Source organism: Leuciscus leuciscus, assembly GCF_965113295.1.
Source record: "Leuciscus leuciscus genome assembly, chromosome: 9".
Classification (NCBI taxonomy): domain Eukaryota; kingdom Metazoa; phylum Chordata; class Actinopteri; order Cypriniformes; family Leuciscidae; genus Leuciscus; species Leuciscus leuciscus.
Window position 1 is genome coordinate 16,020,281 of NC_138733.1, and position 9,784 is coordinate 16,030,064.

The window sequence follows — 9,784 nt, forward strand, 5'->3', positions numbered from 1 at the left end:
GGCTCAAAAATATCTGAATTATCCGAAGACTTTTCAAAGACCATGACAAGAACAAAATAGTTTAAAATATAAAAATCGAAGGTTACTAAACAAATATATTTATAAATAAATGTATTATTGTTAAACAGAACAGAAACAGGTGTGAATGGTTAACTAATCGAGATAAATAATGAGGGCAAATTAACTGAACAAGACAAGACAATCTAAATGAAGACATAACTGTTACAGTATGTAGCCTATACAATTTTGTTTAAAATGTTGTCAACATGTCCATGTTTGAATGTTTTAGACATTGAAACTCTATTAAATAAATCAGGACTCTATAGAGGAAGCTTATATGTGAGATCACTAGGGCTGAGAAGAGGGAAACTCAAGCAGTTTTCTCATTTGGGATTTTTCTCTCATATGGGCAGGACAGCACAGTTTGAGATATTAATAAGACCACTTCTGAAACTCTGGAGGAGGCTCATTTGAGATTACTAGGACCTTTTTCTCAGGAGACACATCTAAGCAGAAGAGTTTTCTCTCCATTGAATCTAATTTCTGACTAGGAGAAACAAAAAGATATTGAGGGATCTAATTTGAGCTTTTTTCCCCCCTATTTCAAGTAGGACTTTTATTAAACTTTTCTGTCTATTGTATCATGTTCCCACTTGTAGCATTGGATTAAAGAGTACTTATAGCCCAGACAAGTGCGGGATTTGCTGTCTAGCCACTCAGTGGGACACACACACACACACACACACACACACACACACACACACACACATGTGGACACACAGCTGCAGCAGTGCTGATATAGCTGGTCTCTTCTCTGCATGTGATTCAGTGTTTCGGGCTGATTAAACCATCTAGCTTATGTTTCATTGTCACAATGCGTGAAACACAACTCTTCAACCACACACAACTTATGTTTTCATTACTGTATTGCAGACATGGTTAAATCCCAATGGGGACTTGGCTGATATGAATCATTTACTTGAAATTCAACAGGTTACATGGTTAGCCCTTTCAGGCGACATATTTTAATTTAGAGAAAACTGCAATGGGAGGCCCATGGACATGCACAATAATGTTCCAGGATGGTCATTTGTTAATTTGTCATCAAACGGTTTGCATTTCAGTGGCTATGTGAAGCCTGCAAATTAACCTTAAAACCACTGCAATAAATTATTCCAGAATAGATTCAACATGTGTGTGTAGGAGGGACCTCCTCCCTTCAGTCAACATCAGTCTAGGCCCCTTAACTTCAGCGCTTGGTTATGAAATATAGGCAGAGAGACTCATAAATGGAACATTGCTGGCAGCAAGTTACACAGCACACCTGCTGCCTGTTGGACCTTGTCACCATTGCCATAAATTAACTATTGTGTTTTCCCGTTTCGCTGATTGCACGCATGACGTGTCCTAGAGTTTCAGTAGCCTTTAAGGTAACACAGCTGCTTTTATATAATAGTTCAATAGTTCAATACACAATATATGAATAATTGAAATAAGTGTGCAACAATATCACAACAATATTGCCAGTTACTTTGTTTATTTTTGTTAGTTCCTAACAAAGCCAACGAAGAATTAACCATTGTGTGTTTTGTTTTGTATGAATCAGTGTTTTCTGAATTTAATGATTCAATAACTCACAATTTTTTTTCGTTTCTAAATTGGTAAATCAGAAGATCAATGTATCAGTGTTTATGAATGAATCGGTTGAATTTAACTATTCAAAGACTGTAATTTGTCATCAAGAAAAGTTGCCACCTACAGGAATATGGAAGCCAATTTGCACCATTTAAGAAAAAAAAATGCTTTGGTAAATCATTATTATGACATAAAAGTTCAATTTAAATTGAGATACTAAGTCATGATTATAAGATACAATCACATTATAAGAACAAATTATGAGAAATTATAGAAATTATGAGAAAAAGTCATGACAAATAGTTTAAATTATGTAATAATTCAGAATTCAGAAATAAAAAGTCAAATTTGAGATACTAGATTCATAATTGGGATAAAAAGTATGTACTAAATCATAATTATGAGATAGTTGACATTGTTTGTCATTATTATGACTTTTCATCTCATAATTATAACTTATTTCATAATTTTGACTATATATGTCATAAAAGCGTGATTTTTTTTCTTTTTTTGTTATGTGGCAAAAACTGGCTTCTATAAGGATGTGAACTACAATAAGTGTCGCTGAAACGACCACCACTGTTACACAGATTTACAATCTTTCTGGAGTTATAGAGTACTTCCAGAGTCCAGACCGGAACTCTTTTTTATTTAAATTATAAATAAATCATAAATGAAAGTGAAAGTGAAAGTGACACGTGACGGCCAAGTATGGTAACCCATACTTGGAATTTGACCTCTGCATTTAACCCATCCAAATGCACACACATTAGGAGCAGAGTAGTGAGTAGTTAACACACACACACGTGGATACACACACCCAGAGCAGCGGGCAGCCTTTGTGTGGCGCCCGGGGAGCGATTAGGGGTTAGGTGCCTTGCTCAAGGGCACCTCAGTCATTTCCCACCGGTTCTGGAATCGAACCAGCAACCTTTGGGTTACCAGTTCAACTCCCTAACCACTAGGCCATGACTGCCCCACATTATACTTACTTATAATGAAGTATAAATAACAGTTCACAGTTGAGGAACACAAGCTTTCGTGTGTTCTTGCATTTCTGTTCTCCTGTGTTTGAATGGAAGTGAATGAAGCACTAGGCTAGACTATGCCCAATTCACCCCGTTACTCAACAACCGTGACCCGTTTTGTTGCACCGTCACTTCACATCCCATTTCCTGGATACTTTTATTCCATTCAACACCTTTATTTGCAGTTATTTTGACGTATAAAAGCTTGAGGCACATAATGTGTCTGTCCTCACTGTGTTATGACATAAAGTTCAAATCAGTTTCAATCTATAGCTTCCTAATCAAACACGCTCTCTTTTATATTCCACTCAAAAAACCTCTCAGGTTTTTTTTTATGGCAGTGTTTTATATTTGTGGAATGCTTGAGTTTATATTGAGAAACTGGTATTTAATTGCAGAATTTGGTATCTGAGCACAGTTCACAGTATTTTTTTTTTCATAAAAAATTACTAAAGTATGCTAAAGTGTACTTTTTTGTGACAGAGGAAGACAAATTAATTAAAAGAACCTGGAAACCTAAGATAAATGAGCAAAACTCATTACTCTCAATGTAATCTCATTGCTGTACTGTACAGGAGAATCTTTTTTCATAAATGAAATGTTGCTGTTGTCATAATGCTCTGCACATTTTCTTTCGGCTGTCCTTGAGAATCAACAAATATGTGTAAAAAATAATAAGCATCCTTCGCAGTGTAAAGATAGCACACCTGAGGCTAAAATTATCTACAGGTTTGAAATGAATTTAAAAAAAATGGCATAAAATTGCACTCTGATAAACCCACAGCACTCAGCACTACACAAACCTCAATACTGAACATCTCCGAGCTCCTCCATCAACATTACACACACCCACAGGAGTGATCTAATTCTTTTGTGTCTGCAGTTTGGTCCTTCTGCAAATCAAATCTGAATGCTTGAAGGCATTATCTAAAGTACTTTTCAATAACAATGGGCGTCAATCATTTCTCATCATGTAGATGTTGTCGTGGGTTGTTGGAGGTATTAAACCAGCATGAGAGAAGTAATTTCAGTGATTGTACTGGATGCTAAGCTTCTTTTCAGTACTATATGAGGAAAAAATATTTATTTTTATGTGTAGCTGGAGCCATGGTGTGCTCACATTTGGCCTGTTTTCGGATCTGTCTGTAGTTTCCCTCTTGGCAAAGTGATAAAGATAAATCTGTCAGAAATCATATTGTGTTTTTCACCATTTAGGCCAAAGGCTGTATATTACAAAAGCTTGGCTGTGGGTTCAAGAGCGAGGGCCATGTGTTCACTGTGTTGCATCAGCCATGTAATGCGCAGCAGCAGTTTACTTAAAACAAACTATAAAATGACTGTTTAGGGTGTCTGTAATGTTTTCAGCCCTCTTACAGTACAAGCAAACACATACAGAACACAAACACAGAGTCAAATTACTGCAACATGTGGTTCTGATCAGCATATGGTTAATAGCCATTAAAGGGATAGTTCACCCAAAAATTAAAATCAGCCCATGATGATTTACCCACCCTGAAGCCATCCTAGGTGAATATGACATTCTTCTTTCAAAGTGCAAAACAAAACACTGGTCGCGAATTAGCCATTTTGAAGAGAAATTTTGAAGAGGAGCTTGAGTTTGTTGCACAGCCCTATTTGTTTAAACCGCAAGAGCAAAACGATAACCTTACGATACTCCTGCATCGTAAGTCATACACGCGTCACGGGTTACTCTTGTGGTGCAAGTCGACCTGCGTACGGTCATCTGGTGGAAGCTATTTTAGATTATAAAGTTATAAATATGGGTATTTTCCTTACTAAAACCCATGGCTTAGCTTCAAAAGGCCTTTATTAACCTCCCACCCCCCTTCACCAGCCATTCACTCCCATTATAAAGCTTGGATGAGCCAGGACATTTTTTAATATAACTCCAATTGTATTTGTCTGAAAGATGAATGTCATGTACACCTAGGATGACTTCAAGGTGAGTAAATCATCGGCTTACATTTTTGGGTGAACTAACCCTTTAAAAGCTCCAATTCACTGTTATTGTTTTGTTTTCTGCTATTAATTCTACATGGCACAATATACCCAATCGCCTACAGAATCCTTGACTATTATTAGACTAAACTAAGAGAAATCTGTCCACATATTTCTTATAGTCTAATGCTGCTTTCATGTCAGAATGTTCATTTAAACTTTTTTCGGACTCCTTGAAGGCAGAATCATTAGAGTAAAATACTTTTTCCAGAGTAGATCTGAATGACTGTTATGTTCAAAGTACTTCTTTGCACTTTCATTTCATGCTTAGTATTTGCACTTATACTTACAATTCTGGCAGACTGCTGACACCAGCAAAATGAATTATTTTTACAGAAAAAAATCATGAGATGGTGTTATCTGTGTTTGTGGCATCCTGACAATTTGAGTCCAAAATGTGAAGGTATAAGAAGAAAATATATGAGTTGAAACTGATGCATTCTGGGACATGTCATCCACAAGTTCCCTGTTACTGTCAGAGATGTCATCCTAGGTATCTCACCCGAATTTACCTCTCATCTGACTCCACAGCCCACAGCGTAATGACAGAGCCTGTGAATCCATTAGGGCTGCCGATACTGATAGACTGCACTGAGCATGTGCTTGATATGAGCGTTTGGATGCCAGAATCTGTCGAAGTGAAACACTACAGCTCATCTGTTACATTTGCATCCAGCATCATTAACTGTGGAGGTTTAATTCTTCATTCAACTTTCTTTTAAAAGAATGTTCTAGGTTCAATACAAGTCAAGCTCTGTAGATGATGTCGATAGAAGCAGGAAACCACAGAAAATCAAATTGTAAAACCAAGTACAAAACCTCTTTTTGCAAAGTTCATGACATCATGCTTTAATAAACAGTTTAATAACAGTTTTGGAAGAATCACAAATGACCAGGCTTGTCTCTTAAAGTTGGCAGATGCATGAAGCATGAATCAAGGCCGTTTGTTTCTGACCAAACTCGCTCCGTATTCACATGTGCTTGTTAATCTTAAATTAGCCCAAGTCCCAGCATACAGTATATTAAATTATTGTTTAGTAATATTACTTAACATTCTTAGGAAATTAAATGCCTTTTTGGCAAATAATTTTTTTTACGTTTTTGAAAGAAGTCTCTAAAGCTCACCAAGGTTGCAAAAGTACAGTAAAATAGTAATATTGTGAAGTAATATTATTATCATTTAAAATAACTAAAAATAAATATTTGCACCTCTTATTTAACGCATCTTTGCTGAATAAAACTATACATTTCATTTTTTAAAAATCTCACTGACCCAAAACTTTTGAAAAGTAGTGTAAATAATATTCAAAAATTAATGAAGAACAATAAATACTTATACAACAGACTGTAAAAAAGGGAAATTAAATAATATTTTATGGCACAGGGTGTTTTCCAACATTTATTCCTCAAAATTGATGGTGTTTACATTCTGAAGTCTTGAAGTATAATGTTTCCACTTGAGTCTCCATTAGCTGCTCTGCTCATTTTAGAAGTTGGGAAATCATCATTGCAAAGAGACGTTTGAAGTGATGGCGAAACCCAGTCAGGTCTTCTGGGTCTTTGTGGCTGCCAGCAGTTTGTTAACAGACATATCACACAGTCAGGGACAGGCGGCTCCAGACAGCTGTCTCATCCGTCTTCAACACTGTTCCAGTACACAACACTGATGTCGGATCTCCCTTTTCCCAGGACACATGCCTACAACTGAGGGAACGGCTTGTTAGACCGGTGTGTGAGACAATCTGCTGTGTGGTAGAAAGTGAGCGGGTCAAAGGGTCAAGACCTTGTGGCTGACCAGCAAGTGAATGATGAGTTTCACTCGGCACAGTTGGACTCTCAGCAAGTTTCATCTCTTATCTTTTGCACTTTCTCTGACACACTCATTTTTAGGGACCAGGTGGCTGCCAGAAATATTGTCTTTCCTGAGTCCCACTGTGGCATTTACATTTGTCATTGAGAACAAAGGTTTGGTTTTCAAGCATATTGCTGTCTTTATAGCTATTAGGGGATTATTAGGAATAAACTACAAATGAAGGATGCAAATCCGAGCAGATCTCACATGTACATTCTAGCCATATTGAGGCAAATGTGTATGAATTCATAAAAAAAATTTGTTTAACTAGGCATGAAGTATAAATTCATAATGAGAACGTACAAATTCATACAAATTAGAGACATTTTTGAAAACTTAAAACACTTAAAGGGATGGTTCAGAGTAAAATACCTATAGGGTCCTTTGCACCATGACCTCGAGCCAAACACCCCCCAGAAGCCTTTTTTCCCTTGGTTGAACATTATTAAAGTTAGAGCTTATTTAGAGAAATCAGCCGGATGGCTTATTGCAGGCGCTAATGGATCCTACGATGTATTTCGTAAATTACCCCACTAATAATGCCCAGAATGGTACCAAACTTCTACAGTAGTACAAATAGGTTCAGTACTCATAAAACGAGGCATTGGAAATTTTGTAAGTACATCAGGAGTTTATTTAAATTACACTTGCCTGACGGCTAATGCTACCGCTAACCCGGACATCGACGTCACTTCAGTGGTTTGGGAAAAGCACGTAAAAGTCCTGGCAGAAAGCGATGCATAAGGATGTAGTGTAACAACGCCCAGTTCCAGTAACACACTAATATTTTGTTGGTAGTACCAGTTTGCAACAATTATTAGTTAACACTAAGTTGTTAACACTTCGGAAAAAATTATAATTCGTTACACTACATCCTTATGCATCGCTTTCTGCCAGGACTTTTACGTGCTTTTCCCCGAACTATTTAATCAATGATCGTGTTTTTGCATATTTACTGAATAAATATTCTGCAGTAAAAATCTGTTTAAACAAACGTTTTGCTTATGACTAATATAACAAATTTAAAATGTTCACTAGCTTTACACTTTAAATGGCTTTATTGTATGAGTTTTTAATTCGTAGGTCTACACTTTTACTTTTTTCCTTCCAGTAAATTATCTAAAAATCCTTAAAGATTGATTTAATGAAGAAGCAACACTGCATAAGACATTAATATGATAATTAATTCTAATTGATTAGATATTAAGGCGAGTACCTTAAATATACCCTGAAAAAATTGCTAGAAAATTTCACAAATAATTGCAGAGAAATGGTAAACACATTGAATTAAACATGAAATTTTGAAATAGATTTTTGAAAAAAAAAAATGGTTTTATTCACTAAAACTTTCTTAATCGGAAAAAGTTCTTAATCGGCCTTGATGGTTCCATGAAGAACCCTCTTTTAAGAGCGTAGATATTTAACTGAAAAATAAGACAAAATTACTAAGACTAGGGTTTTATTTGACATTGTACATTGTGTACAGTGTATAGTAGAGTTAATAGGAACATATTGTACATTGTGTAGAGTGCATAGTAGAGTTAATGGGAACATAACATCTTCTAAAGACAACACTGTACATCATCAGATGTTCCCCTGATGAGGGTATGGATGGTATCTAAACAGTGTACCCTGTTTTGAGAAATGAGACCGTGATGTCTGGGCAAATACAACAACTCGGTCTGTCTATCCCAGTTTTCCAGAGTGTGTGTGGGAATGCGGGTATGTGCGAACGATCACAGACGTGGTCGCTGATACGCCTTGACAGTGTTTTGGCAGAACAGTTCTGCCATGAGCAAACACATTGAGCTTCAAATGCGGGGTCTTTGTGCTCTCTGCAGGGCCGTTCCTCGCTTTTTTTGTGTTAGCTAGTGCTACAGGCTGTTCAGGCCCGTCTAGATGTGCTCTCATCAGCAGATCAGGCTCATGCTATCAGTCCAGCTCCTTTCAATTCTGTCTCTGTTTTTCTCATCCGTCGTAGGCCTCCAGCTGATTCACAAAACTCCCGCCCACCGGTCCCAGCTTCGCCAGCACGAGCGGCCCAATAGCCAGAGGCCCAGAGGCCCAGCGGGCCTGCGGTATTTCCGCCCTCTTTAGAGAGGTATGACACATGTTTTTACATACTGCATGAGAAAGTGCTCGGCTCAGTGTGGGAAACACACATTCCACACCCTGTTGTTGACCTGCATGAACTCACACACATACACATGTCTCAGCATTGACTTCAGCCAAAGGAAGAGGAAGTCTGACCTGCTCAGCTGACAAGGTCAAACACACACACACATATATATAGACACACACGTGTATGTGCTGGGAACACAGATGCAAAATCCCCTGGACACATGTGAGACCGGCCATGTGTTCAGTGTGGAACATGATACACAAAGCGTGAGATTGAGACCAATCTAGACATCACAAAGCCTTAGGAGACAACGGATTTCTGAAATTGGTCTTGTTTTTTTGTTTCTTTGTCTTCAGAAAATTGCCCATTTGAATATTGTTCTCTGACTGAAAAAATATATAGATTTTAAAAATAATAATAAATATGTTTTTTAATAAAAAATACAGTAAAACTGAAATATTAAAATTTTAAATAACTGTTCTATATTTGAATTTATATTAAAATATAATTTATTCCTGAATTTTCAGCATTATTACTCCAGTCTTCAGTGTCACATGATCCTTCAGAAATCATTCTAATATGCTGATTTGCTGCTCAAGAAACATTTCTGAGTCGTGCTGCCCAATATTTTTGTGGAAACGTTTTTTTTTTTTTCAGGATTCTTTGATGATCAAAAGCATTCATTTTAAATATAAATATTTTGTAACATTATAAAGTCTTTACTGTCACTTTTGATCAATTGAATGCTTCCTTGCTGAATAAAAGTAATAATTTCTTTACAAACAAATCTTACTGAATCCAAAACTTTTGAACGGTAGTGCATGAACATATTATGGATTGTATATTTTATAGATGTTGAACTAGCCAAAAACATTAAAACAAATGAATTTCATATTGTTTTTTATGCATATGATATTTGTTAACCATGTAAAAGACAAAGAAATAATAGTTTTTTTTATACACAAGCACATCAGTTTGTGTTTGGAGCAGAATGAAGGGGGTAATACCCGTCTCTGCAAGTATTCTCGTAAACACATTCGGTTATGTCTTAAGTGAACGTAAACAGTTGAGAAAGAATTTGGATGTGTATCATTATATTGGATCCGTGCGTTAGGTCTTAAAGTGACA

The 9,784-nt window shown here is 36.6% G+C and overlaps 1 long non-coding RNA gene across 2 annotated transcripts in view; it reads left to right on the forward strand.

Moving 5' to 3' along the window:
• Positions 1–450: 450 nt before the first annotated feature.
• The window catches only part of LOC309507011, a 53,227-nt gene continuing 43,893 nt past the window's right edge, over positions 451–9,784 (forward strand). For both annotated transcript variants that reach the window (XR_014208985.1, XR_014208986.1), the window contains exon 1: positions 451–464. This is a non-coding gene — a long non-coding RNA (uncharacterized lncRNA). The remainder of the gene's footprint in view (positions 465–9,784) is intronic.